The following is a 9,278-nucleotide window of genomic DNA, read 5'->3' as shown; positions in this document are numbered from 1 at the left end:
CCATTCAAAATTTTGTCTCTAACACAAACTGATAGTTGTCCAGCCAGATTGGATCCACACACAAGGCCTTGGCTTTCAAAAAGCTGCTGTCTTTTAGACATTTTATGTTATGAGTGCTTTCGTATTTAAAGCTATAGAAAAGACCTCCCACAGTGAATGTGTGATAATGGCCTTTAATGGCATTTTGCCCCTCTCCTTCATCGTTGACTATTCCTTTTGCTCATGTGGGTGCTCTCTTTGCTTAGCTAGATCTGGTGGATAAAAAAAAAGTTGCTGAATATATTGTACTGCACAAAGTGGCTACCATGGCTGGGCACAACAAGGATATTAAGGACGATCCAAGTCAAAGACTCAACATTCCATAGAGTTGTTTTATTAGTCAATCCAGACCAGGTTGCTGGCCTGCAACCCCTTGAATGGACCAATTTGCCTACACCGTGTTTAAAGTGTTTGCCCAATTCAATTTCTCTATATATATAGAGAGCGTAACCAAAACTTCAGCATATCCATGCAGCTCGAGGCAAATAATTAAAAGTAGTAAATTTATATGTGGGCATACAAGGCGATGAAGGGAATTATTGATGTTGGATTGATAGTGCCCAGCTATCTAAGATGCCCCATCTCTCTGGATTTGATGAGGATCCTATCATTCTATGCACAGGAATCACATGCAATCGACAGAGCATCAAGACATGGTTAGACATTGGCAATAATGTCTGCCCCATCACGAATTAGATTCTTCATTCACAAGACACAATCTCAAATCACAACCTCCATCTGGAGCTGCTCATTGTCTTAAGTGTGAGATGTTGGTGTCTCCTTTTTGCTATGTGTTAACTTCATGTGCAGGTTTCCTTTTGCCCAGGGAGTGTCTTTTAACTTATGACTCTGCCCTCTTTGACTTTAACTTGCCACTCTTTGCATATTTCTGCATTTAGCATGGATTCTTCTTTGAATAAGGCATCTTGGACTACTACTTTGGCGGCTTTGAAACTTTCTTTCTTCCTGTCAGTAGCTTCTTAGTCTTTTATGGCTGCGTGTTCACTTTAAGGTCAGCGTGGCCTTTCATACTTAGCGTGGTTGTATGCTCCCCTGTGGTCAATGCATATCTATGGGCGAATTTTGTGATGGCATCTTCCCATTTTGCTGTGGCCATCTCAAACACCTGCGCCCCATTTCCTGCCGTAGCTTCTTCTATATGGGACGTGAATCTCCCAATCTTTAACTTGCTTATCTTGGCCTAGGGCTTCATATTAATTGCTTTGCTCATATTATATGGTCGTTCTACCTGTTATGCACATGAGATTCCCTTTTCATCTAACGTGTGCCTTTTTGCTTTGCAAGCTGCTTGTTGATTGTTCCTTCATGCGGCTTCATTGTTTCATTTTGAATATTGTCCCTTTGAAACTGGCGAATTTTACCTTTTATTAGCTGTGGACTTCAAGATATCTTCTCTAACACATATCAATGCTATATTAGCATGTCTAGGATACTGAATCAAAAGAATTTGCAATTGCGAGGGATTCTGTGAGAGAAGAATGGGGCAAGGGCACTTGATAGGTATCTATTAAAAGTAGGTCACATTTTTATCTTTTTAGCTGACCATTGATCACGAGTTTTAACATTTTTGAATGGATGATTATTAGCGTAAATCATAAGAGGTATATGAGGTGCTATTTGGTGCAGGATACTCTTTTCCTAGGAGTTGGAATCTTATACTTAAGCTCTTATTTCACATACATATAGAACTTAAGAGTACTTTTTATGCAAATTTAGCCTGAATGACTGTTATAGAGTTACCCCATAAATGTTGTTACCATTGACCATTTTCTTCTCTGGCTCCAATAGCCTCCCTCCAAGATGCATATTGTACTTTGCTTCTAATACAACATCTCGTAGGATATTCTTTAGTTGATGATTATCGCCCTCTCTTCTTTTGTATCAGTCTATTGCAATTAGCCGGGCCCCAAAGTGGGTCCGACTAATTTTTTTTTCATTTTTGAATGACTAAATTGGCAAATTGATCCATTAACCATCTCATATTGATTAGAAACAAGTTCAAACATCGAACTATCAATTTGAAGCTCATTTTACATCTTTTTTTTTTGTCAAATTTGCGTTAAGAGGTTTGTTGACTTTCCTTAAAAACTAACCCAAACACTTGGGAGAGCTCTGAAAATTGGCACACTGATTCTTTGCTCTGCACTTCTACACCTTGTCAAATTTTGTCTCATGACGAGTTGTCAATTAGAAGATATTGACTGTCAAAGTTGACCTTTCAGAACTACCTGCACATAAACATGTCAGAAAACAATAAATTGGGTTCAGATTTGGCTGTGAAAACTGGGCAAATGGACACTTATGGAAACAAAAATTGGGGCATTGGTTCTCTGTCACGAGGTGAATATGAATCTATGATTTGGGCTCATGACGAATCATAGGATACAAATGGAAATCAGTCAAAGTGGGCTACTTAGAATTTGACAACTGGAAACACTGATAGAAAATATTTTTTGCAAATGGAATGGACTTGGAAAAGTGTGCAAATGGATTCGTCATGACATAAAAATTGACACAATTGGAGTATTTTTAGAGGAAAATACAAGGGTACAATCCAATCAAATTGACCTATCACAGATCTCAAGTTATAACATCACGAATAGGGGTTCCAAAAAATCAGCAAATACTAACACCAGTAAAACTTTAGAAATTGCATTTGGAATCATGTTTGAATACTGAGCAAACAGATTCTTGATGAGATGAAACTTGAAATATAACAAGTTTCTGATGTCTATAATGCAATGTAACATGAATTTCAACATTTTGATCAACTGGTCAAAAGTTATAACTCGTCAAACAAGGCTTCCTAGATTTATGTGCAAAGAGCAAAAGATTGAAAACAATAACAGACCAACTTTGAGGGGTTCAAAACCTAGTCAAAAGAATTCAAAATGACTCAAAATTTGAAACATAGGTTCTCGAGTATGGACATTAAACACTCCCAAAGTGGCAAGTCACAAAACATTTTTTGCTATGAGATATTCAATCGTAAACATGGCCTCCTGTCGCTGTTTAACACTGGTGAAAATGCAAATTTGACAATTGCTTAAAATGGGACTTCACGAAATGGCTCAGAATCTCAAATTTTCTTCATGGAAGGCTTAGACAGGCTGAAAACAGGGTGTTAGAAACATTAAACACCTTAGGCCTCAACTTGACAGCCGGGTACATAGGCATTAAAAAGCATTTATAGGGCTTGATTTTCTCAATGGTGCTCAAAATTGACCATGCAATTTTTAGCACCAACAGGTTCTACTCTTAAAAAGAAATCTCTTTTTAACAATCTCCCTCTTTGGCATTGATGGAAAACCAATACCAACAACAATACCAAAAAGAAAATAATATATTTAAAATTTCCCCCTCTATTACTATATGTCCTTCCTCTATATAGGGTAATGTGAGCTTTATCAATCTCCTTCAATGTATCTTGTATCTCTCTAATATCTCCCTTATCATATACTTTTCTCCCTCTTTAGGGTATATTATTAGCTACTTTTTCGCTCTTTAGGGTATTTCTCTCTAGATTATTTCTCATATCTCCCTCTTTGATAACAATGCTTAGGACTTGTCATATTTTCATGCATATATAATCAATTTAGGTTCTCCCTTTATCACCTTGTATGTGACTATAAATATTTTCAATTGAACTCTTTCATTACTTTAGGTAGCTCCTAAAATAAGATCCACTGCATCAAGTTGTAAGATACAACATTCAACTTGGTTGATGCAAGGCACTAATCATATTTCTTAAGTAGCTTTGGATAGGGATATCACCCCTAGTTTACCTCTAAGATATTCATGTGCATCCTTAGGTAAAGCTTTTGTGAATATATCAACTATATGCTCTTTTGTATTCACATTTTCCATTCTCACTTCTTTGTCTTGAATCAACTCTCTCAAGTAATGATACTTGATTGCAATGTGCTTTGTCTTTGTGTGCATCACAAGATTCTTTGATATATTTATAGCACGTGTATTATTAAAATAAATTACTACAGGTTCAGTGAGTTCCTCCTTCATGCCTTTGAGTAGCTGTTTGATCCATACCACATTTGTACAATTTAGTGTAGCAGACACATATTCAACTTCAATAGTAGATTGAGATATACAATTTGGTTTCTTACTAGTCTAGCTGACAATCTCTTTCCCAAGAAAAATGCTCCATTGCTTGTACTCTTTCTGTCATTAATGTTTCCAGCCCAATTAATATTTGTATGGGCTCTTCACTCAAATTTATCATTTTTCTTGTAGTATAGACTGTAATCTTATGTTCCTTTTAGATATCTCATAATTCTCTTATCAACCATCAAATGATTCTTCTTAGGATTTGCAAAAAATATTGCAACAATCTCAATAGTTAATGCAATGTCAAGTCTACTATGTACTACATATTGCAACTTGCCAATCATAGACCTATACAATGTTTGATTCACTTTAGCAGAATCATCATTCTTTGAAAGTTTGTGTCCTATCACCATAGGAGTCCTAGTTGGTTTTGAATCTTCCAAACCAAAAGTTTTCAATATTTCCTTTACATACTTATATCGAGTGATGTAAATACCACATTTCATTTGATATACTTGCAAACCAATAAAGAACTCTCCAAACATAGACATCTCAAATTATTTCTTCATTTAATTTGTAAATTCTTACATAATGCATTTTGACCTCCAAATATGATATCATCAACAAAAATTTGAGCTAGAAAAATACCTTTACCTCCTTCTATCTTCAAGTAAAAATTTCTATTATCATTAGTCTTCTCAAACTCAATCTTCACAAGATGATTTTGAGGCCTCTCATACCATCCTCTTGGGTCTTTATTTAAACCATATAAAGCTTTATGTAGTCTACATACCATGTTCTTGTTGTTTAGATCAAAAAATCCTTCATGCTAATCTATGTAAACATCCTCTTCTAGTATACCATTCAGAAATGATGACTTCACATCCATTCGATAAACTTTGAAACCTTTGTATGTAGAATAAGCAAGTAGTGTTCTTACTCCTTCCAATCTTACAATTGGGGAAAATATTTCTCCAAAGTCAATTCCCTCTTCTTGTGCATACCCCTTGCAAACTAATCTTTCCTTATTCCTTATGACTTCACCATTCTAATCTAACTTGTTTCTGTACACCCACTTGGTTCCAATCATATTCTTGTTCTTTAGTCTAGGTACTAGAGTCCATGTTTTGTTCTTCTCAATCTGATCAATCTCTTCTTTCATGACTTTACTCCAGTTTCATTCTCTAATGCATCTTTCACTGACTTAGGATCATCCATACTCAACAAATATGTATCAGTTCTCAACCTATTCCTTGTCATTGGTCTATCTTCTTTATGTCCAATTATTTGTTCAATAGGGTGATATCTTCTGATATACTTTGACAATCTAGGTTCTTTTCTTCTTTCTTCAACAGATTTGTCAACTTTAGAATCACTATGTACTTCTCTATCAGGTAGATCGACATTCCTTTCATGTACACTTGTCTCAGAATCTGAAACATGTATCTCAACTTTTGTCTGCAACTCAATTCCTGAATGCAACTCAACATCCATAGTATGTGATTCAATAGTCACTGAAACTTGTTGTTGTTAATTTACAACTTGGTTCCCAACACCTTCATCAGTAGACATATCTTCATAAAAGTATACAAAAAAATTGTACTCTTTAGGTTCCTTCATAGGTTCAACTTCATGTACCTCTATATATTCATCAAACTTCACATTTTCACTTTCTACAACTTTTTTAGTATTAGTATTTAAACACTTATAAGCTTTGCTTCTTGTATAATAGCCTAGGAATATACCTTCTTCACTTTTAGCATCAAATTTACCATTCTTGTTGTCTTTAAGAATATAGACATCAACATGGAGGGTTTGAATCTTGTTGTGACAGAGATGAATGGCCGATGGGAAGTGGCCTCAGTCAGTAGAATCCTGTGCATGCTGAAAACCCGATAAGAAGGAAGTCATGGGTGAGCAGCCAAACACAAGAATTGGCATTTATGTTTTATTGTCTGCATAACCACCTTTATGAGAGCCCGAGTTGCAATTGGTGAGAGTGGTCGTGTGTAAATGGGGACCCGATAAGGATGGTGAGTTGGTGAGATGTGTCACCGTGGAGGTACATGCAATGTCCAAAGGAACATATGGTGGTGAGTTTTGTTATGCAATAATGATCTTTGAAGACCCGATTATGGGTACAATGGATGTATGTGAAGATTTTAAGCCCATCACGTTGATGTGGGGTATCTCCGGTTACATTTTGTAGCCATGAAAGTGGAAAAGAGAGTTTTGAAAGGAGGAGAGATTTACAATTTGAAGTAGGAGATTTGGTGATGGTACACTTGAACAAGGCTAGACTTCAAAAAGGTGTTCCAAGCAAGCTTCAAATGAGGAGGATAGGGCCTTGTAAGGTTCTAGCTAAGTATGGCCCAAATGCCTACAAGATTGAGTTGCCAAACAATCTAGCCATCTCTCCCATCTTCAACATTCAAGATTTGGTTAAATACAAGGGTCCTAATGTCATGGAAGAGGAACACATCATAGAGGTAGATAAGAATATTCCAAAAATCAGTATTCCTCTCCAAACCAAGCCTCAAGCTGAAAAAGTTCTAGATTCAAGAGTAAAGAAGAAGACTAGGCATGGAATCTATATGGAGCATTTAGTAAAATGGAAGAACCAGCCTGAATCTGAAGCGACATGGGTAGATGAACATGAATTCAAAAAGAGAGGTATCAGTCAAGATCTCTTGAATACTGACCCACCTTAAGTTTTTTTTTTGTCATAGGGGGAGAATGGTGCAGGAGCACCTAGGAAATATGCCAAGTTTCCTAAATTGTTTTTGGCTTGTAGTGGTCTTGGCTAGACCACATGAATAAGGGCTATGGGATAAAGGCCCAAGTGTGTGATTTGTGTTTGTAAATAGGTTTTTGTTGTGTTTGAGTTTCCAAGTTGCTTCTATGTTGGCAAAATTGCTTAAATTGCTTGTTAGAGCCTAGAATGGTCAAACACTGACCAAGACCCCAGGAGGATGGGAAACATGGAAAATATGTTAAAAGTTGTAATTACATGGAAATAGGTTCATTTAACCATGTTTGAGGTCATGGAGCCATTAAATGCACAATAGTGCAAAAGTTGCACTTGGCAACTTTGCAACTTTGCAAAGTTGCTTGACAACATTGACAAAAAGTGCTAAAACTTTATAAGGGCTTCAAGAATTAGTTGGAAACCTATGGGATCTATTGATTCATGTGGGTAAGAGGTATTTAAGACCAATCCAAGTTAGTTTGAGGGTTGGCATATGCTTTTGTACGAATTTTGGCATTGGAATGAAGAGAAAACTGAGCATTTTGATGACAGTTTTCTGATTTCACCCTTCATCCACACCTTTAATGGATTGATAGGGTTGTTGTTTTCATGTGATTTTATAGTGTATGGAATGTAGATTCTTTGGTAAATATTAGGAGTTTTTTTTTTATTAGTTTCATTACTAGTTTGAAAAATCTTTTTAAAGTTGCCAGTTCGCTGGTCTGTACACAGCAATCAACAAAGAAATCTCTATAACTTGAATTCCAATGGTGGAACCATGATGGCCTTTTGGAATCAAGTACTAGACTGTATAAACAATGTAAATATGTATTTTTGTCTTGTTTTGCAGAGGTTTGTTGTTTTTTCCAAGAGGCCCTAGGCGAGTTTGCATACCCGGCTAGGCAATGAAATCAACAAATAAGTGTTTGAATGGGGCATAGAATGGGGTGTTGGGTGCAATAAAAATTCATGGAAGGAAAGAGTGGTGAGTGAAGGAAGTTAATTCCAGGAGTTCAGTCATTTAGAGTCCATTTGAGTGGTGGAAGGAAGAACTCTCTATATTCCTGTTCATACAAACAAGAAACCCTTGTAAATAGACATATTTTTGGAAATCCCTTGTACGGATGACCTGGGTGTTGCAGACCTGAAAAATCTTCAAGGGGAGCCAAAAGGGTATCCAAATCATAAATTTGTTTGAGTACTTCTTAAGGGTTTGAGGAGATATAAGCCAAAAATCAGTTTTGGAGGCCTAATTTTGTTATTAGTCTTGGTAGCCCTCTTAACTATGCAATCTTCAAATCGATTGGAAACCCAATACTCCAATTCACTTAGTGATCCTAAAAACTATTGAATGAGACCTAATACAAGCCTTGGAATTCAATATAGCCAAGAATGCACTCCTGGAAGCCAGTTGTCAAGAACGGTGCAATGAGAGCACTAGGGAGACCCCATGGTGAAATAGAGTTTTGAGTTGATTGGTGAGGATTAGTGTAATAAGGGAATAGAGAGAAGATTCCCTTGGAATAGGGTATAGGATAAATACCCTAAGAAGCTAGGAGAAAGCCTAAAGTGAGTTCTAGTAGTTGAGGCTAGAACCTTGTTCAAGATCCTCCCCATCACACTTGCTTCCAAATACCTTAAAATATTTTACATTGGGTGAGTATCCATACCATAGTTCAAAAGGTGTTGAATGAGTACCTTTCTTGACTTGTACTTGTTGTGGTTTCACAATGCACACCTCATTTTGAGTCACAAAATGGAGACCCCTTAGTTTGAAATTTCTTTGTGAGGCATGTAGTCTAAAGCCTTGATCATTTTGGATCTTCTCTTGGGTCTAGGTCAAACCCTAACCTCTGATTGGGAAGGGTTGGGCAATTAGATAGGAGAAAAGTGTTAATTTTAAAGACTTTAATGTGCTTTTAAAGTGCGCCCATGCACACCTTGACAAGGTATGCAGGTGTGCCAAGTGTGCATGTGTGCACTTCACCCCATTCCGGGGATGCACACATGCACAAGGTGCACACTTAAGACCCTGCCCCTTCTCTAACTTGCAAAATGCCAAGATGTGCATGTGTGTAGTTGTGCACCATGCGCACCTTGTCAAGGTGCACGTTTGTAGTAGTGTGCAACTATGCACTTTGCCAATTTGCTAAGGTAAATTTGCACACTTGTGCTTCTTCTAAGGTGTGGTAGTGTGAAAAACTAGTTTTTTTGGGGAAAAATCCACTAGTGTTGACACAATTTTGCCAGGCTGAGTCCTAAGGAGTCCTCTTTTGGGTTTTTCAACACAAGATAATTAATGTTTTCTTCTCTGTGTAGATAAAAAGGCATCCTTAACTTGTTGGGGTCATAACTTTTGACCTAGAGCTCGGAATTCAAAACCATTTACACCATTGGAAAGAAG

Source organism: Cupressus sempervirens, chromosome 3 (assembly GCF_028749045.1).
Source record: "Cupressus sempervirens isolate cs-2001-9-10 chromosome 3, ASM2874904v1, whole genome shotgun sequence".
NCBI classification, from domain to species: domain Eukaryota; kingdom Viridiplantae; phylum Streptophyta; class Pinopsida; order Cupressales; family Cupressaceae; genus Cupressus; species Cupressus sempervirens.
This window is presented reverse-complemented; position numbering follows the sequence as displayed.